The 21,592-nt window shown below is 48.0% G+C and overlaps 1 long non-coding RNA gene across 1 annotated transcript in view; it reads right to left on the bottom strand.

Moving 5' to 3' along the window:
- Positions 1-501: 501 nt before the first annotated feature.
- LOC142466799 (uncharacterized) overlaps positions 502-21,592 on the bottom strand; it is a 303,033-nt gene continuing 281,942 nt past the window's right edge. The window contains exons 2-3 of the long non-coding RNA XR_012788220.1: positions 1,569-1,723; positions 502-539 (exon numbers count right to left, since the gene is read on the bottom strand). This is a non-coding gene — a long non-coding RNA (uncharacterized LOC142466799). The remainder of the gene's footprint in view (positions 540-1,568; positions 1,724-21,592) is intronic.

A 21,592-nucleotide genomic window follows, 5' to 3' on the forward strand; every position in this document is an offset into this window, starting at 1 on the left:
GGCTTCTCCCCTCTGTAGTTCAGCAGCCTTCCAGCCTCCTGGCTCTTGTGAGGAGACCAGAGCAAACAGGAAATCAGTCTTTCATACCTGATTCCTAATTAGCATGACAGGTGACAGAAATCAGGCAGCAGACAAACTCTGGTCGGGATCTCTCATCCCTCAGTTCCAGCGCTTGCCAAACTGTGGGATGGAGTGTATGTATTATAAGGCTGCACTCCCAGGCCAAACAGGATAGAAACTGTCTAGTATCCTGGGAGCCCTATATACGGAATTTATTACCATCCCCTGGTTTCTGTCACAATATATATAGTACTATATAAACTGGTATACATGTATTTTACAAACTAATACACTTCATGCTTCCTTGTTAAATCACTATTTTAATAATACAGGCCTAATGTTTGAGAAATATCCTAAGTATGAGACTCTAACAGTATTGTGCTTAAACAAATGTTTATTACTTAATTCAATCATGTTTCTCACCATTTAAATAGGTTTCATACAAGGTATACTTAATGCCATCAATGTTGTGTGTACTCCTGCAATATTAAAAAAAAAAATATATAATATATAAATATATATATATTTTTATAAGAGAGATATATTTATATATATATATATATATATATATATATACACACACGTATTTAAACTCATGCAGACAGGGAGTTAACCAGACTTTCACATACACACAGAAATGTAAGCGGGGAAAAAACATTTCTTTTTGCAGGTGTGTGTTTTTACTGATATGCCTGGCTAAGAAATATTTTCACACAGTGGTCTTTGTTAGTTTTCAAAAAAACACTATGTGAACGCATTCAAAGTCTAGGGATGTTTTTCACAAACGAGATAAAAGAAGGAGAAATGTTTCTCCCACAGTCCCATATCACGAACCACAACTGTTAACCCAATTAGACAAACAAATCCAATTGGCGTTTGAAATAAGGAGTCAAAGTAGTTAGTTTTGTTGACCTTGACAAGGAAAAACAGGAGTTTGTTAGCCATTCAGCACATTCATTTTGATGAGCAAATAACACAGACCTGCACACAGCTTTTGTGCTACTCAGACATGGCTGATGAATTCGTTAACAATATTAATCCCCTTTTAGGGTATAAGTACATGATCTGTGAAGCCATCTTGAACAGTCGCGGACAGAAAGCAAGCACACGCCAAATCGATGATTTCATTCGAGCAAAATATCCTTATTACCAAGACCGTAAGCATGCACGGAATTTTAATTCCTCAATAAGATTCACTTTATCAAGTAATGACTTTTTTGAACGTGACCAGGATAAGCTACAACACACCTATGGTTTCTGGAAGATTGCCCCGGAAAAACAATTTCTCCTGAAAGACGGCACTTATATTGTCGTGAAAGGCATATTTATTCCTAATGGCAATAGCAATGTATCCGCTACTACTGATCCGTTTGAATCGATACGTGCTGCAATATCTGCAGCCTCCATTCCTGAAACCCACATTGTACAAGAACAAAAGTACTATGATTATGTACCAAGCCTTTCAGCTGAAAATGCATTGGAATGGGAACCCGAAGAAATGAACCTACCTCCCGACCAATTATTTGAAGAAAGCAGTGGCGATTCCTATGAGCGCATCCTGGAGGAGATATGTGTCATACTGGATTCAGCGGTTGGGTCAAGCGTGGATGAAAATGCCTTGCATTTCTGGAGCGACCAGTTGCAGCCAGGCGAAGAGTTAATTCTAGAAGAATGGTAAATATAACAATCGTTATGCGTTGACTCTGCGTTTAAATTTTTTTTTTTTTTGTAACCACCATTTTCACTTTCAATGCGTGGATACAGCGTAACATTGCAGACTGCATAACATGTAGCGATCACAAACAAATTGTTTCCTAATACAATATAGTAGAACCTGAAAGAGTAGTACACATTGCTGACGGAATAAATATACGTACTTTCCTATCCCTTTAAACATATTAGCAACATTTTTCCATTACTCTAACACATACCTGTTTTGTTATCATGCAACATCTACAACATTGAAAACCGGGTCCACCACGTATGACGTGGGACCCTTGTCATGGGCCAAGGCGTCCTTAAAAAGGATTACTGATGTAAGTCCCGCCCCCAAGCGACGTGCGCGCCTCAAAGCCTATTGGCTGTCATGTTTTGTTATAGTAACGGTAACTGCAGTGTGTGATGCGTGCGGCTCAGTGTTTGTAGGCGTACCCTGGGCGTTAGCCGAATGTTAATTGAGTGGGAGGAGTGTTAGCGTGCGTTTCACGCTGGCTTAACATGACGTCACACGTATTGCATTTGCGCATTGTGTTATCGGCCGTGCTTTCTGTTCAAACACGTCTGTTTAAAAAGAATACAGATGTACTCGTTTAGAACGAATGTAGTTTCGTCTTCATTGTATTTGAAATAAAGATGTTATGTTTACTGGTATTTTCAACATGTATTGAACGCACAACGTACGCTTTGTTTTGCGCATGCGCTAACAGTTAGTGGAGCCAAGCGTGAAGTGCGTGCGCACACAAAGATGTGCGCGCACATCTTTCAGTATACAGGCAACGTTCACTTCTTATACATAGTTATGCCTGCTACAAATTTAAAGAAACATTACATACTGATGAACAGTTTTACTTCTAACATATAAGTGAGTGACGTGTGTATCTACACAATCATATAGAGCTGCGTAACGCGTTGTCACGGATGCATATCTAGTAAGGTGCCATCTTTGACCATCATGTGTTTGCTGTATTTCAGAGATGTCGGGGAAGATACAATCGGATCAATGTATGATTTCAGAAGAGTCTACCTTTATATGAGATGATTGTGAGGAGGAGCCACCGACTACTATACTACATATGGAACTAATTTTATATTGCTTGCAGCGCTTATTAACAAAAAAGTAAAAATGTGATACCCTTATGCCTATATTGCATAAGCACTTAATTAACATAATGATGTTGCAAAAGAGTGCCTCATGAATTTTTATTGAGTGTTCTTTAATGACTACTAACATTTTATGACATGGTGTGTTTTATATATAACAACCATTCCCACTCTGCTAACACATTTGTGTATTCTAATATGTAATGGAACGTATGACTGTCGAAACTATGTAACAATAATAATAATAATATGAGCATGTTCATGTATAGGGCTGCTAGTTGTACGCAGCGATTTACAGACACATGTTTCAGCCTGAGGTCCCTGGCCCGTGGAACGTACAAATGTTTTTTTGCCGCATGAGGCACAGGGAGATAAAGTGACTTGGCCAAGGTCACAAGGAGCCCACACCGGGAATTGAACCAGACTCCCCTGCTTCAAACTATCAGTGCCAGTGTGTGTCTTTACTCAGTGAGCCACTCCTTCTCCCAATGTAAAGGACACTTACAACCAAGTAGCCATTTATTTTTAAAATCTCTTGTTACATGGGTATGTAGATAAAATGGTTTGGGACTGTAGCAAATAATGTTACTGGCCAGATGTTATGGTCCCCTCCAATGCATGATGTTCTGAATATGACATCACCATCATGTTATGAAGTACGTTTCTGTGTATATTTCATTAACCTAACTAACTATAGTTTACTGTGTTTATTAATCGTTTAGAAATACATAGTATAGTCAATATGATGATATAAGCTACCATAATAAAGCTGGTGTTATCATTTGTCGGTGTTATACATGGATCCTACACCAATTGATACACACACAAACAGTTGTCTTAAAAAGTGTGTCTATGCTAGTGATGAATGTGCTCCCGTAAGTAAACAAATAAGTACAGTTATCCCCTTTTCTCCAAACACCTCTATATTACATTAATGGAAATTATAAGGAAACATACATAAAATGTGATGAAATGTGAGTAATCATTTTGTAATACAATGCACATGAAACCTCAAGAGTAGCTAAATGCATATACATGATACAGAAAGTACATATATGTAACATTTGTGTTTAAACCAATATGTTGGGTTTTTAGTTCCAATAATTATAGGAAGATTGAGGTAGCCACATCTTATGAGAGATGTCAGCAAATATACATACCATGATCAGTCATACTGCAAATATACCTATAATGCAAAGGAACAATATATAAATTGCAAACATTGACATGCCATCTTCAGTACCGTAAAGAACACATCAAAGTGTGTATTTGGTGTTAAATGTGCAACACCATGTATATTTAATGACATTCAAAATGTAAATCAGCCTGGTGTACACATCATCTGGATGTACATGTTACACTGCACCAATAACATTGTATGTAAGCATACTAGAAGCATGAATGATTATGGGCATAATATGTGTTTTGTCTTAGCATAAGGAATAACACAATGCTAAAATATTATTGCTTTGTTACCCAAGTTGTATTCACATACACACAACTAAAGTACAATTGAAGAGGGATTATATAACCTGTGCAACAATAACATACCGGTGCCACATCCCTTTGTGCACACAGCAGAGAAAAGAAAGGTGTGCAACCCATATTCATCTGTGTCCTAACAGAAGGTTATATAAAGAAACATTATTGTTAATATAACATAATTAAACTATAAAAGTAGTACTAGGAACATATGAGTTTGTACTTACAAGAAAAAAATGAATTGATGAGATTCTGTCGTGTCTGGCCACCACTGGCTGTTTGTTCATTTTCAGCAGCTACATGGGTGGGATGCTCGTCTACCAAAGCCTCAGCTAGGTCTGACTGTACATTGTGCCTGAGTGCAACATTGTGTAAAATGCAACAGGCAAGGATAATATCAGACACTTTTTGAGGCTTGTATAGAAGAGCCCCACCAGTTCTGTCCAGACACCTAAACCTGGTCTTGAGTAGGCCAAATGTCCTCTCTATAACAGATCTTGTAGATATATGGGCTGCATTGTACCTCTCCTCTGCTTCAGTTTGAGGGTTTAGCACCGGAGTCAAGAGCCACGGCCTAATTCCGTATCCTGAGTCACCTATAATGAATGGAGCACACATAAGCTGACATTAGTGATCAAATTGTACAATGCCAACATTCCTAAATCAAAATGTGTTTTGTGTTAGAACATGTAAATGTGTACTCACCCAGCAGCCAACCAGGTTCAAAATGACCCTCTTCGAACGCATGGAAGACTGAAGAGTTCCTCAGGATAGAGGAATCGTGACTGGAACCAGGGAACTTGGGTACCACATGCATTATCCTCATCGTGGCATCACATACCACCTGTACATTGAGTGAATGGTAGTGCTTACGATTGCGGTACACATGCTCACTCTGACTAGGTGCAATCAAAGCAACATGTGTGCAATCGATTGCACCCAGCACAGATGGTATCCCTGCTATATTATAAAAGCCAGTCCTGACTTCCAGCCACTCTGTTGCCTCTGTAGGAAAATGAATATAATTCCTAGCGCGTCTATTGAGTGCATAGAGAAACTGGGACAAGGCCCGCGAGAATGTAGATTGCGAGACCCCGCCCACTATGCCCACAGTTGTCTGGTATGACGCGGAAGCAAGATAATGTAATGAGCACAGCATTTTAACAAGCCCAGGGACTGCACGACCTCTGGCTGTGAAAAAATCTAAATCCCCCCTTATCTCCTCATAAAGAGATAAGATTGCTGCTGAACTCAAACGATAGCGACTTACAATCTCCTCCTCACTCATCCCATCTAACAGGGTTCTCTCCCTGTACAGACGCGGACGAGGCACAAGTTGTCTCCTCTGTCTTCTCCTCTGATCTCCTGTCCCTCTACCTGTCCCTCGGCCTGTCCCTCTCCCTGTCCCTGTCGTATCCGCGTCACTGTCACTGTCCCTCGGTGTGTCCCTACCTTGCCCTATATCATTCTCTTGATCAGCAAGCATGTCATAGAAAAGAATGTTCCTGCGTCTCCTAAACATTCGCAACATTTTGAAATGAGTAGCTGTGAATGAGCAGGTAATGTGCGTCCTTTAAATAGGTATGTGATGATGTCAGGTGACATAGTAAAATGCAAGGTGTTACATTAACATAATAAAGTACTTCTGTGGCAAGCTGTGTGCACTTGTTGTTCTAAGTATTTGTTGTGTGTATTCTGCAGGGAATGATGATATTTGGCAATGATGTGACGTGAAGCTTTGTACAAAGATTGCTTGCAAATAAATAGTTGCATGTGCAATGCATGTAACACTTGTGAACGCAAGAGTCAGTCATGTAATGAGACAAAAAGGCTGAGATTGACGTGGGAAAAGTTTTGTGTAACATGTGTAATTAGCCATGTTATTGTCACATGTTGCCAACAATGAATAGTCGTGTGCATATGCATGCATTTGTGTAAGGAGGATAGTTGCAATAGAATGAGTTTACAAGGTGTCCCAATGATGAATTACTGTACATGTGTGTATAAGTTAGGTTGAAGTGCTTGTAATGCAACGGTTACAATGTAAACATGCAATGTGATTGAGCGTCCAATAAGTGACGTCATGAAAATAGGGAGGACCCAAACGTAGATGTAAACATGAGAATTTAGATGTACATGAAGGTTTAAAGATGCGTGACACATTACAAGCATTGTGTAATGTAAAGGAACATGAATATACGGTGTATGTGTGACATGTGTGACATCATGTAAATAATTGTCGCTGAGTTGAGTAAAATGTGTGATATGATGTGAGGTTCTCCTTTAAGAGTGTAGTATAGTATTTTCCCTTGCCACATCATCACATGATGAGTAATGTGACCCGCAAATGCTGAAAACATGTAAAAGTCGAATGTTATGCAAATAAGACACATCAGCTGTGACACAATGCAGGGAATGCCCCCACACTGTAATGCAAATCCCCCTTGTATTGTGAGCAATGAAACGTAAACAGTACTATACTGTTATACGTCCCCGCTCCATTGACTTCCATTGATGTACAGAAGAATTTTTTTTTCTAAGTGCCGTTCCGGCAGCCTTAGCGATCGTTCTCCCGTCCAAAATGCCAACTTTAGTTGGCGGGAGAAATCGGCCATAACATCTCAATTTCGTAGTGCCGATCAGCCCCGATAAGCTGTTTTTTTTTGTTGAATCCAGCCGATTTAAAAAAGTGGCGATCAGTGTCGAAAACAGGCTTATCGGCAGGCGACTGGCCATAACCAAATTATCGGCTCCGAAACCTGGCGATATGAAGCACTTATCGGCGCTTACTGAATCTCAAACCCAATTTTGGCTATAAAATGGCCATATTTCCCTTATCAACGCTTACTGCATGAGGCCCTTAATGCGGACATGGGTTCTCACACCCTATCAAAATTGCTTGTAATCATCCTGCTTGCCTCTATTCTTATCCACACTTTCTCTCCCCCCCCCCCAGTATCCCTCCCCATCCCCACCTTTCTTTGACACTGTCCCCTGGCTTCAAACACTTAACACCCTACCTTATCTACAGTAAATATCTGTTGTTTTTTTTTCTCCTCTCTCCACACTGTTTTAGCCATAGATTCCTTTGTATATCAGTATTGCCTGACCTGAAGAAGAGAGGATAACTCTTGAAAGCTTGTCCTATGACATAAATTGTTAGTCCAATTAAAAAGGTATCACCGAATACTGAAGAACTCATTTATTCTGCACTATCGCAACTGGACTAACATGGCTATTTTCTGCTTTATATATATATATATATATATATATATGTATGTATATCTATCTATATATTTCTGAAAGTGTTGTATGCATGTCTGGTTATCCTGTGCCTCAGGCCAATGAGATTGCTCGTTGCGTTGGTTGTTTGGAGTTGCGTTGACCACGGTTACCATTTCCTCTTCACTCTACGTCATATCCGGAAGGAGCACGCTGAAACCACGAGCAGCAACGATGGCGACTGCAGTTCTTTAAGCGGGATCACAGCAAGGATTTCGTGAGTAGAAGACAAGTTATTCTTTTCATCTAACTGCAGTAATCGGGCGGAGGTGAGGCTTATTGAGGTGAGGCTTATTGGCACCGGACCGTGACTTACCTTGGGGTGTCTTCTTGGGAGATACTCCACTGACCTGTACTGTCGCTGCTTGTGCTTATACAGCTTTAAAGACTTAGGGGCCTATGCAGAGTCGTCCGAATACATGCCATTCGGCATGTATTCGGCAGAATTTGCTTCCCGTATGCACAGAGGCTTCCTTGAGTGGCGAAATTTGAAATTTTCGCCAGGAGATTTGCTAGGCGGCAGCATCCCGCCAATGTGTTGGCGAGAAGCGTGTTTTTTTTAAATTTCGCCATGTTTCTAGGTTCGGCATATGCAGGAAAGGGCAAAGTGTGGTATTCGGCATGTGTGCTTGAATTCTCAGCGCTGAAGTCGCCAATTGTGCGCGCCAGGAAAAAACGGCAGTAGCCGTCCTGTTCACTGGAAAGTGCTGTCAGTTAGTAAGGGAAAGCGGAGGAGCGGTCACGTGACCGCTCCCATCCAATGGGTCTGCAGCCGGTTCCCTACAGAGCCGTCATTGCCAGACAGAAGGTGGGGTGTGTGTGTGTGATGCCCCGATCGCTGTCTCCATTCTGCCCTGGTCCCTGCCCCCCTTCTGCTCCGGTCCCTGCCCCCCTTCTGCTCCGGTCCCTGTCTCGTGTGTGTGTGTGTGTGTGTGTGTGTGTGTGTGTGTGTGTGTGTATATTGTGTGCCGTGTGTTTGCATTGTGTGTGTGTGTATGTGTATGTGCATGCATGCATGCATGTATGTGTGCATGTGTGTGTATGCATGTATGCATGTGTGTGTATGTGTACTGCTGCCGAGTGCGGGGCTTCACATAGCGATCAGCTGCTGGGCTTGGGGGGAGGGGGGGGGTCAGTAGTGCTGCCGAGTGCAGGGCTTCACATTGCGATCAGCTGCTGGGCTTGGGGGGAGGGCATCACGCTGTCACAAACCTGTCCAGATCCATGCCAACTGCTGTCACTATATGTGGCTCCCAAATCTCTGATGCACACAGGGCATTGACAAAGCAATAGGGTGAATATGCCTCTATACACATAACATTGCCATGTCAGCAAAAACTCTGAGCATTACAGTATAAGCAGTATACAGTATATAACAATATATAAGCATGTGTGTGGCTATGTGTATCTGTGTGAGTATGCATGTACAGATCAGTATATATCAGTATGCCTATGTCTCAACTGTGCCTTTGTGTATCAGTGTCTGTAAATGTGTGTGTATACAGTATTGTGTGTCTGTCTGAGTATCAGTGTATATTCCTGTGTGTCTGTCTATCACTGTGTATTATTGTGTATCTGTCTGAGTATCAGTATGTATTACTGTGTGTCTGTCTATCAGTATGTACACTGTCTGTCACTGAATGTCTATGACTGTAGCTAATAAAAATTGTAAAAGTGTAAAGAGAAGGTTTTTTTTTCAGTATCTGCAGCTTCACAGTGCTTCTACCACTTTAACAGAGAGACGCGCGCTGTTTCTCTGGTATGTAACTATGCAGAAGCCGTCACTAAGACACTGTGCCAGGAATGTGGTGTTTACTTTAGAAATTTCCCGGCCACTTGAATTGAAGTCTTGCGAGACTCACGAGCGCGACTTTCACCCGCAGTGACTGAAAATATAGCCAGATGTAAGTAAGACTAAGGAAATCATTTGTATAAAAAGATTAGTGGTTAAATTACACCCTGGGCATATGCTAGGCACAGATGCAGTGCCATTAATGCTTGCACTGCAGATAAACAGCAATTTCCCGCCCACTTGAATTGAAGTCTCGCGAGACTCACGAGCGCGACTTTCACCCGCAGTGACTGAAAATATAGCCAGATGTAAGTAGCTCAGTCTGAAATGGCGCGATTAACACTCGCCAATCATACACTTTGAGACTTGATTGACGATTTGTCCTTTCTGAATCAGGCTCAATAAATACGCCACAATGTTGAACTTTTACAACAATGGCAATTTATTATGCCGTTCCTCTCTGCATAGGCCCCTTATTATTTTTATTGGTATCTCCAAGACCTATGGGACGGCTGCGGGTCCAATAAAACAGTGGTTTAAGTAGCCTCGGTCATATACGGGGTAATACCCAATTGCTGCAATGAGATTGCTCCCTTGGCCCGCCCGCCCGCCCCCGCACACCTCTCATTGGTCTGAGGCGGAGTGACGGGCCAAAGGTCACACACACAAACACACACACACACTGCTTGGCCTCACTCTCCCCCATCAGTCGGACCGCAGCTCACCTTCCACACACCCTCCCCCCTCTCTCCCGGTGCCCCTCACTCTCCCCCACCTCCCCCAAACCTCCAACTCCCCCAAACCCTCACTCACCGCAACATCCCCAGCCGTACTATCACGTGCACCGGCTCCCGGGCGGAGGGGAAGCGCGGCGCGGCCTACTGCTCAGCAGCAAACTCCAGGCTCCTCCCCCCTCGCTCCCAACGAGGAACTGAGGGGAAGCGCGGTGCGGCCTGGGCCTCCTGCACTCTCCCGGCCTCCTGCACTCCCCCGGCCTCCTGCACTCCCCCTCACCGGCTCCCGGACGGAGGGAAAGCGCGTCCCGGGCCGGGCCTCCTGCACTCACCCTCACGTGCATACGTGCACCAGCTCCCGGACAGAGTGGAAGCGCTGTGCGGGTCTCCTGCCCCAGCCTGCCACTCTTGCCCCCCACCCCCGACAGCTTCCCGAACCCACCTCCCACCTCCTGCCCCAGCCAGATGCCATTGGATATCCGTGCCAGGAGGGGAACCGTCTGCTGCCAGGAACCACCACCCGGTCAAGGTAAGTCACCCACCGTCTCCCACCCACGCACTGTCACCCAGTTACCCACCATCTCCCACCCACCCGCTGTCACTTACCGTCTCCCACCCACCCACTGTCACCCAGTCAAAGTCACCCACCCATCCACCCACACACCCACCCTGTCACCCACACACCCACCCAATCACCCACACATCCACCCAGTCACCCACACATCCACCCAGTCACCCACACATCCACCCAGTCACCCACACATCCACCTAGTCACTCACTCACCCACTTTCACTCACCCACCCACTTTCCCCCAGTCACCCACTTTCCCCCACTCACCCACTTTCCCCCAGTCATCCACTTTCACCCAGTCAGTTACCCACCCACTCAGTCAGTCACCCACCCACTCAGTCACCCACCCACTCAGTCACCCACCCACCCACTCAGTCAGTCAGCCACCCACTCAGTCAGTCACCCACCCAGTCAGCGGTGGAGCGGAGCGAGCGCCCGGGACACAGTGGGGGAGCGGCTACAACACGTTGCCTCCCGCCTCAGATCCACGTGGGAGCGGCCGGACGGGTGAGGGAGCGGCCGGACGGGTGAGGGAGCGGCCCACAATAGGCGGGATGTTTCGGGGGGGGGAGATTTTTTTTGGGGGGGCAGATGGAAGCTTTCGGGGGGGTGGGGCAGATGACCGGCAGACACTGGGGGAAGGGGGAGCAAGCGGCAACATGATACATTGTCACTTACCTCCCCCCTCACCTCCCGCACCCCCCCACTTCCCGCACCCCACCCACACTTCCCTTCCTCCCCCCACTTCCCTTCCTCCCCCCTTTCCCCTCCTCCCCCCCCCACTTCCCTTCCTCCCCCCTTTTCGCCTCCTCCCCCCCCACTTCCCTTCCTCCCCCCTTTCCCCTCCTCCCCCCCCCTTTCCCCTCCTCCCCCCCCCTTTCCCCTCCTCCCCCCCCTTTCCCCTCCTCCCCCCCCTTTCCCCTCCTCCCCCCCCTTTCCCCTCTCCCCCCCCCTTTCCCTCCTCCCCCCCCCTTTCCCCTCCTCCCCCCCCCCTTTCCCCTCCTCCCCCCCCCTTTCCCCTCCTCCCCCCCTTTCCCCTCCTCCCCCCCCCTTTCCCCTCCTCCCCCCCCCCTTTCCCCTCCTCCCCCCCCCCTTTCCCCTCCTCCCCCCCCCCTTTCCCCTCCTCCCCCCCCTTTCCCCTCCTCCCCCCCCCCTTTCCCCTCCTCCCCCTTTCCCCTCCTCCCCCCCTTTCCCCTCCTCCCCCTGTTCCCTCCTCCCCCCTTTCCCCTCCTCCCCCCTCCCCCTTTCCCCTCCTCCCCCCTCCCCCTTTCCCCTCCTCCCCCTTTCCCCTCCTCCCCCTCTCCCCCTTTCCCCTCCTCCCCCTCTCCCCTTTCCCCTCCTCCCCCCTTCCCCTCCTCCCACCTTCCCCCCTTCCCAACTCCCACCTTCTCCCCCTCCCCCAACTCCCCCCCTTCCCACCTCCCCCCTTCCCACCTCCCTCCACTTCCCACCTCCCCCCCTCCCACCTCCCCCCTTCTCCCCCTTCCACCCCTCCCACCTCCCCCTTCTCCCCCTCCCACCTCCCCCCTTCTCCCCCTCCAACCTCCCCCCTTCCCCCTCCAACCTCCCCCCTTCTCCCCTCCCACCTCCCCCCTTCTCCCCTCCCACCTCCCCCATTCCCCACCTCCACATCCCCCCTTCCCCTCCCCCACCTCCACATCCCTCCTCCCCCACCTCCCCCCTTCCCTCCCTCCCCCCTTCCCCCCCTCCTTCCCCCCCTCCTCCCCCCTTCCCCCCCTCCTTCCCCCTTCCCCCCCTCCTCCCCCCTTCCCCTCCCCCCATCCCCCTTCCCCTCCCCCACCTCCCCCCTTCCCCTCCCCCCATCCCCCTTCCCCTCCCCCACCTCCACCCTTCCACACCTCCCCCCTCCTACCCCTCCCCCACCTCCCCCTCCGCCCCTTCCCCTCCTCCCCCTCCCCCTCTCCACCTCCCCCCTTCCCTTCCTCCCGTCACCCCCCCTTCACCTCCTGTCACCCACCCCCCCCTTACCTCACGGCAACCCCCTCCACCTCCCATCACCCCCCTTCACCTCCCCTCACCCCCCCTTCACCCCTCCTTCACCTCCCCTCCACCCCCCCTTCACCTTTACTCAACACCCCTCACCTCCCCTTCACCCCCCCTTCACCTACCCTCACCCCCCCCTTTACCTCCCCCTTCACCTACCCTCACCCCCCCCTTTACCTCCCCCTTCCCAGCCCCCCACCTCCCCCCTTCCCACCTACCCCCTCTGCCCCCCCCCCTTTGCCCCACCTTCACCTCCCCTCCGCCCCCCCTTCACCTCCCCTCCGCCCCCCCCTTCACCTCTTCTCCGCGCCCCCCCTTCAACTCCCCTCCGCCCCCCCCCTTCACCTCCCCTCCGCCCCCCCCTTCACCTCCCCTCACAGCCCCCCTTCACCTCCCCCCACCACCCCCCCTCACCACCCATCCGTCTCCCCTCACCACCCCGCCTCCCCTCACCCCCCCTTCACCTCCCCTCCTTCAATGCCTTTAGGCCGCCCTCCCGCCTCTGCCTTTCACCCACCCGCACTTCTGCCTTTCACCCGCCCACCGCTCACACCCCTGCGCCACACAATCGCCGCACGCACTCAACAGACACCCGCCACACTCGACACACACCTGCCGCCTCTCACCCACCCCACACACTCGACACACACCTGCCTCCTCCTGCCCCTACGCAACAACATCACTGACCAGCTGTCACCCGCACTCGCCACACACCCGCCGCCTCACACCCTAGCAGGACCCCGACCCACAGCCAGCACTCACTACCCAAGCGCCACCCGTACTGAACACCCACCCGCCGCCTCACACACGCTCACACCCTAGCAGGACACACGCCTCACATTTTTACATCACTTATGTCACCAAAATATACATTGTACTGTGGTGTGTTTACAATAAACCCTTTTTATACAACATCGTATTACATTTTCTTCCATATTTCTTTTCAACATTATTATCCAACCTCTCCAAAAAATACTCAACCTATTGTTCCACGATTTAAAAATAATACTACCTATTACGGATTTACATCCCGGGCAACGCCGGGTATATCAGCTAGTATATATATATATATATATATATATATATATATATATATATATATATATATATAGACAAAATACCTTTTTTGGCTGAAGGGTTCTTGTCTGAGATCCTTAAAACCCACTGTCTTTTAGGGTAAAGCACCATCACAGGTCCATCCAGCTCTTGTTTAAGTGCTTTATTTTTTTTTGTCCCTCCAGCCGACAAAAAAAGAATCAAAAATAAATACTCGCTCTCAACATTAACGTGACATGGGGTGCGCAAACTTCTTGAGCTGCGCCCCCAGCCTGGCAGCCGCAGCATTCGCACCCCCCTTCTCCAAGGACTCGGCGTCAAATGACGCCATGGGTCATGTGACCTCACCTTGTCATTTGACGCACGTTGCCATGGCGACAGGTCGCAGAAGACCCAGCTGAGAGCCTCACGCCTCCCCCGGCATTTCATTTAATTTAAAACCTGTTGCAGGCCAGTGCCTGTCTGTAGCATCCAGATCTCTTAGCTAGAATATGGTAGGGGAAAACTGATTAAGCCTGGCCTTTCTTAAACTCTGTTAATTAAGGTCAGGTGATCTGCACCTGGCTGTGCTTGCAGAACCTCCAATGGATTTTTAACCCTTAGTAGGAGCAGGTATAGTTTGCCAAAGCAAGAGGTATTTACCTCCCCTTTACAATTTTACCACCTTTCCTCTCACATATCCCCTCCCCCCTCCCCAGCTCATTCCTACTGGGGTGAGCGACCATGGACATCACCCTGAACAGCCCATTGGCATTTCCCTGTTTCAGACCGTCCCTGTGTTCAACAGTGAAATGAAAGGGCTGGAAACTAAGGAACCACCCTTGAGTTTTTTTCCTTATTCTGGGACATCCAAGTAAGAGGAGCATGGTCTGTATTTAGCCTGGATTTACTTCCTAATAGGTAATATAACGAAGAGCCTCTAAAGCCCACTTTATTGCCAGACATTCCTTTTCTACTATAGAGTAGTTCTTTTATTGTGGGTTTAACTTTCTGCTCAAAAAGTAAAGGGGGTGTTCCTCACCCTGGTATTCTTGGGAAAGGATAACCCCTAAGCCCACATCAGAAGCAACTGTCTGTACTACAAACTCGTTACGAAAGTCTGGGGTTACCAAGACAGTTTGGGCACAGAGAGCTTTTTTCAATTACTTAAAAGTCTGATCTGCCTCTGGAGACCACTTAACTGTAACTGGGGATCTTGCTTTTGTGAGGTCTTAAAGGGGCAGCAACTGTGGCAAAATTTGGGATAAACCTTCTGTAGTAACCTGTCAAACCTAGATGGGGCCAGTTTTGTATAGCTTCCACCTTTGCTACCTGTGGTTTAACCAATCCTCTCCCAATTGAATATCCTAAATACTTTGCCTCCTCCAGGCCAATGGTACACATGGAAGGATTAGCAGTTAAACCAATGGCGTGAATGGAATTAAGTACTGCTTGAACCTTTGGGAGATGGGACTCTTAGTCTTCACTGTGGATAACATCATCCAGGTGTGCCGCTGCATATCTAATATGGGGTTTTCGAATCCTGTCCAACGTTCTCTGGAATGTGGCAGGGGCACTGTGACACGGTGAAGTCAACCCCTATCAGTTATGCCTGGGAGACATATGTCTGAGTGCTTCATCCAGCACTCAGAAGGGATAACTCAGGAGGAAGCTAGGTAATCAGGATGTAAGCTGACACCTGATAGCCAGCAAGGTATAAAGGGATGTTGTTACTGGCAGTAGCTGGCTGCCTTAGACCAGAGCACGCTGCTATGTGAGCTGCTAGCCAGACGGATTCACCAAACTAACTACTTCACCAAAGTAAGACTTGTTCATTTGTTTTCCTGACTGCTTAAAATACACTTACGGTTTGGTAAATGGTTTAGCCAGCCAGCCTGCTAGATAGGCCTGGAGTGTTAGTCAGTTCTCCCAATGTGGAGAAGAATTTGTTTTGTTTAAAGGGACAGTGCACCCACATGTTATGTTATGCTGTGGAGAAATAAAGCCACTGAACGTTTTCATTTATCCTGAAACTACACATGTGGACTGTTCCCTGACCTCGGCTACAGGCCGTCCTGCCACAGGTGGTGTCAGAAGTAGGATATCGGACGGCCCCTGTATCTGAAGGGCACACAAAAAAAATGGATACAATTTTTTCTCAGTTCCTTGAGCAACAGCTCCAGCTAGCAGAGAAGCAAGCAGAATATCAAGCTCAGACAGGCTGAGCGACAAGCCCAGCGAGATGAGCAACAGGCCCGGCGAGAGGAAAAGCTACTCCAACTGCTGGCCGAAGGCCCAGCAACAGTCAGACCAGATATTCCAAATAACCCACCGGTGATGCTGCCTAAAATGAAGCCAACCGAAAACCCAGAGGCATTTCTCCTCACTTTTGAAAGGGTAGCCAGGGCCCACGGCTGGACAGTTGATCGCTGGGTTACGACTCTGGCTCCACTCCTCATAGGAGAAGCTCAGGCAGCCTTCCAGGCTCTTCCAGCAGACGAGGCCATGGACTATTAGCAACTAAAGGCTGCTATTCTGGATCACCTAGGCCTCACTCCAGAGACCTACCGACAGCGGTACCAGACAGTCAAATATACAAACAGAGACAGACCCCGAGTCGTAGCCCACCACTTAGTAGACTTATGTACCAGGTGGATACAACCGGAGAAGCATACCAAGGCAGAGATCCTTGAACAGTTTGTGCTCGAGCAGTTCATACAGATACTGCCCCCCTCCTCCTGCTCCTGGGTAAAAAGACACGCTGCATTTTCCCTGGATTCAGCGGTCCGCTTGGTGGAAAACTTCCTTGGCGATGACACCCAACAGGATAGCTGGGAACGGTCCGTGCAAACACCAGTTGCTCCGGGGATGCCAGAGGCAGGAGAGCAGACAATCGAGGGGTCTACAACCCGCCAGCTCGGGAGATCCAGTCAACCCGATCGGAAGACCCTTTCCCATCTCGGAGGGTTCTTGGACAAACTCCCGCAGAGACGCCCGTCCCGGGTCTGAGGCTATTGGATCACTCAAGGGAGGCCGCCACCCACAGTATTCCCCGAGAACCTGGACTCCCGTCACCCATCCGGTGGAGAGGATACCACCACCAACCAGAAGGGAGGATCCCATCCAACAGCGGAGAGGTCCAAACACCGAGCCCCGTCGAGAGCTTCCGCTGACGACCGAATTTGCGGACTCCGGAGATGATGAGATGGACTGTTCATATGGCAGAACCACTGCCACAGCTTGTCTCCGAGGGGACCACAATCCGTGGTTAGTCCCAGCATCTCTGGAGGGGAAAATAGTAAGTCATGCTGGACTCGGGATCTGGAAAAACCCTGATCCTAGAGGGCCTAATTCCAAGCAACAGACTATCCTATGACTCTCCGTGGAATATTGAGTGTATCCATGGGGATACAAAGAGATAACCGACGGTGAACATTCTACTGCGTATCAAGGATCAAGAGGCTAGCCTGCTAGTGGGAGTTGCTCCCTGGCTACCTGCTCCTGAAACATTGTTGGCCCCTACTCCTACGGAGCATCCTTTGCTGGTACCGGAGAAGCCCGGAGACTTGTTTCCTTTTTCCCCAGAGATTTTTCCCTGTAGACACCACGTCCCAAAGACACGTAAACAGAGTCGTGCGGAAAAAGAGGACTGGTTAAGAAAGGCTGGGACTCTTGGTAACATTAGTCAGCCCAAAGGACTGCAGGTCATGGCCGGAGATGACCAGGGTGGGGAACCGATAGATATGGGAATTTTGCCACACCTGGATCTTCCTGACTTCCGTCAGAGGCAGAGGGAAGACCCAGCTCTGGCTAGACAATATGAGAAGGTGGTACAGGTCAACAACAAGATAATGGATGAACAAGGTGTAAGAGTGTTTCCAAATTTTGAACTATTGAATGACATCCTATATCGTGTGAATAAGGTTACACAAACAGGGGAGGTCATTCGACAGATGCTAGTCCCTAAAGGGTTGATTAAAACAGTGTTCATCCTAGCCCATACTCTCCCATGGGGTGGTCATTTGGGCAGGGATAAGACCACGGACCGTATCTCGTCCCGGTTTTACTGGCCAGACATACATGGTGACATCATGAAACTATGTGAGACATGTCCTGAATGCCAGTTAACTAGCCAAAAAGGACAGAAGCCGGCTCCCTTGGTCCCTCTGCCCTTAGTAGCCGTCCCATTCGAGAGAATTGGGGTAGATCTTGTCGGACCTTTAGAACCCTGTGCGATGGGACATAACTTTATACTCGTTGTTGTAGATTATGCCACCAGATAACCTGAGGCCTTCCCTCTGAGATCAGCCACTGCTAAACAGGTTGCTCACAGGCTGTTAGAACTGTTCTCTAGGGTAGGACTTCCCCAAGTAATGTTAACTGACCAGGGAACAAATTTCATGGCAAAGTTAATGCAGGATGTCCTGAAGTTATTGGAGGTAAAATCCATCCGGACCTCAGTCTACCATCCTCAGACTGATGGATTGGTAGAGAGGTTTAACCGTACTTTAAAAACCATGCTTAGGAAGTTTGTGGACACTGAAAAGCGAGCTTGGGATGAACTTCTCCCTTTCCTGTTGTTTGCGGTACGAGAAGCTCCCCAATCATCCACAGGCTTCTCCCCGTTTGAGCTCCTATATGGACGCCAACCTCGGGGTATTCTCGACCTACTGAAGGAATCCTGGGAGGAGGGGCCCTCCCCCTCCAAGAATACCCTTCAGTATGTCATAGACCTTAGAAACCGCCTAGACATGATAGGTCGGTTTGCTAAGGAAAACCTCAAATCTGCTCAAGAACGTCAAGAGAGGCAGTACAACCAAAATGCCCGCTTGAGGGTCTTCCAACCTGGGGACCAAGTGATGCTACTACTACCGACATCAGAGAGTAAACTCCTTGCAAAGTGTCAGGGTCCTTTCCAAGTTCTCCGCCGCACCGGGGAGGTGAACTATGAGATCTCTCAACCAGGGTCCAGGAAGGGTAAACAAATCTACCACGTAAACCTCCTGAAACCCTGGAAAACGATGAGATCGCTGTTCATCCACCCTCGGGAAGGAGAGACGGATTTGGGTCCACAGCCTCCAAAGGGTAGTAAGTACAATGACCATCAGGTTCCAATGGGAGGGCAGTTAACAACGGAACAAAGGTCAGACCTATTAGAATTATGTGACCAGTTCCCAGATGTTTTTTCTGAGCTGCCAGGACAGACTGATTTAGTGTCCCATAGGATTGAGACATAACCTGGCGTAAAAGTACGGTCCCGTCCCTATAGATTGCCAGAGGGCCGAAAAGACCTGGTAGAGAGGGAGATAATAGACATGTTGGAATTGGGCGTGATCGACGAGTCCCACAGCGAATGGTGTAGTCCTATAGTCCTAAACCAGATGGGAAGGTGAGGTTTTGCGTGGATCTGCGAAAGGTAAATGCTGTATCCAGATTCGATGCATACCCAATGCCTAGGGTGGATGAATTGCTTGACTCTCTTGGTAAAGCAGAGTATATCTCCACCCTAGATCTCACGAAAGGATATTGGCAGATACCTCTAGCGGAAGAATCCAAATGCAAAACTACCTTCGCCACCCCTCTCGGTTTATACCAATTCGTCACTATGCCATTTGGGTTACATGGGGCTCCAGCCACGTTCCAAAGGTTAATGGACAAGGTACTATGACCCCATAGGACATATGCCGCGGCCTACTTGGATGACATTGTCATCTATAGCAGACACTGGCAGTCTCATATAAAAAGGTTAAGGGCAGTCCTAACGTCCTTAAGAGAAGCAGGGCTCACTGCAAATCCAAAAAAATGTGCCCTGGGTAAATCCACTACAAAATACTTGGGTTATGCAGTTGGGGGAGGGATAGTAAGGCCACTAGCTAGCAAGGTGGCCGCCATAAAGAAAGTCCCCACCCCACAGACAAAGACACAGGTCCGCTCCCTTTTGGGGTTAGCAGGGTATTACAGGCGGTTTATCCCCAATTTTTCAGAAATTTCTGCACCCCTAACAGATCTGACAAAAAAGAGTGCCCCGACCCAAGTTAAATTGTCTTGGGAGTGCCAAGACACCTTTGACATGCTAAAAAAGTGCCTGTCAGAGGGCCCCGCTCTTCGGAGCCCAGATTTTAAAGAGCCCTTCATCATCCAGACGGATGCCTCAGAGGTAGGACTGGGAGCAGTGCTGTCACAGCAATTTGATGGTGTTGAACACCCCATACTGTTCATAAGTCGGAAGCTGTTCCCAAAGGAAGTGAGGTATTCCGTCATTGAGAAGGAGTGCCTCTGTCTAAAATGGGCAATTGAGGCCTTGAGACATTATGTCGCCGGAGTACACTTCACCCTGGTCACTGACCCTGCATCCTTGAAATGGTTAAACACCATGAAGGACACAAACTCAAGGTTGACCAGGTGGTATATGGCCCTCCAACCCTTCTCTTTGGATATACAGCATAGACCTGGAAAGGACCATGGAAATGCCGATTTTTTTGTCAAGAGAAGGAGTGGAGGGTCGGGCTTCAGCCGTGTGGGACCATAGCCACACACAAACAGGGGAGGTATGTGACAGGGTGAAGTCAACACCTATCAGTTATGCCTGGGAGACATATGTCTGAGTGCTTCATCCAGCACTCAGAAGGGTTAACTCAGGAGGAAGCTAGGTAATCAGGATGTAAGCTGACACCTGATAGCCAGCAAGGTATAAAGGGATGTTGTTACTGGCAGTAGCTGGCTGCCTTAGACCAGAGCACGCAGCTATGTGAGCTGCTAGCCAGACAGATTCATCAAACTACTGTAACTACTTCAACCAAATTAAGACTTGTTCATTTGTTTTCCTGACTGCTTAAAATACACTTACGGTTTGGTAAATGGTTTAGCCAGCCAGCCTGCTAGATAGGCCTGGAGTGTTAGTCAGTTCTCCCAATGTGGAGAAGGATTTGTTTTGTTTAAAGGGACAGTGTACCCACATGTTATGTTATGCTGTGGAGAAATAAAGCCACTGAACGTTTTCATTTATCCTGAAACTACACGTGTGGACTGTTCCCTGACCTCGGCTACAGGCCGTCCTGCCACAGGCACCATGTAACCTGAATGGTAATACTTTATACTGAAACAGGCCTTTGGGTGTTGAGAAAGCAGTTTTCTCGTTGGAACCAGCACAATAGGACTATTTCACCCACTATGTGATTCTTCGATTACCTCAAGTTTAAACATCTTTTCCACCTCAAAGTTTATAGCCTCCCTTTGGGCTTCAGGAATCCAATAGGGTTTAAGATTAACCCCTTTTCCTTGTTCTGTTATACCATATTTAATGACATTCGTTTTCCCTGGGGTCATCCATATTTCTCCTGACAAAATCCCTGACTTCTTGTTTCTGATGGACAGGCAGAGTGTCTGGCATGTTCACCTCAGGATCAGTGGTGGGAGGTTCTAAGGGCTTTAAAGCAACCAGTACTTCCCTATCCTTCCAAGGTTTTAACAATTTTATATGATACAATTGCTCAAGTTTTCTTCTTCCTCGCTGCTTTACTTTATAATTAACAACACCCACTTTCTCAATGATTTCATATGGTTCCTTTGCAAGGAACTTGTTCTCCCATGTAGGGACCAGAACTAATATCCTATCACCATGTTGAAACAATCTAATCCTAACATTACGGTTATAACTGTTTTTCTCGGCTGTTTATAGGCCCGCCAACAGGGCTGTTCCATGTTCCCTGGCTATAGGCATGATAGCTGCCTTTCGATCCTGCATCTGGGATATATGTTCAATCACACTACGATGGGGTGTCGTCTTCTGCGTCTCTTTAGCGATATTTAGTC

Source organism: Ascaphus truei, chromosome 15, assembly GCF_040206685.1.
Source record: "Ascaphus truei isolate aAscTru1 chromosome 15, aAscTru1.hap1, whole genome shotgun sequence".
Lineage (NCBI taxonomy): Eukaryota > Metazoa > Chordata > Amphibia > Anura > Ascaphidae > Ascaphus > Ascaphus truei.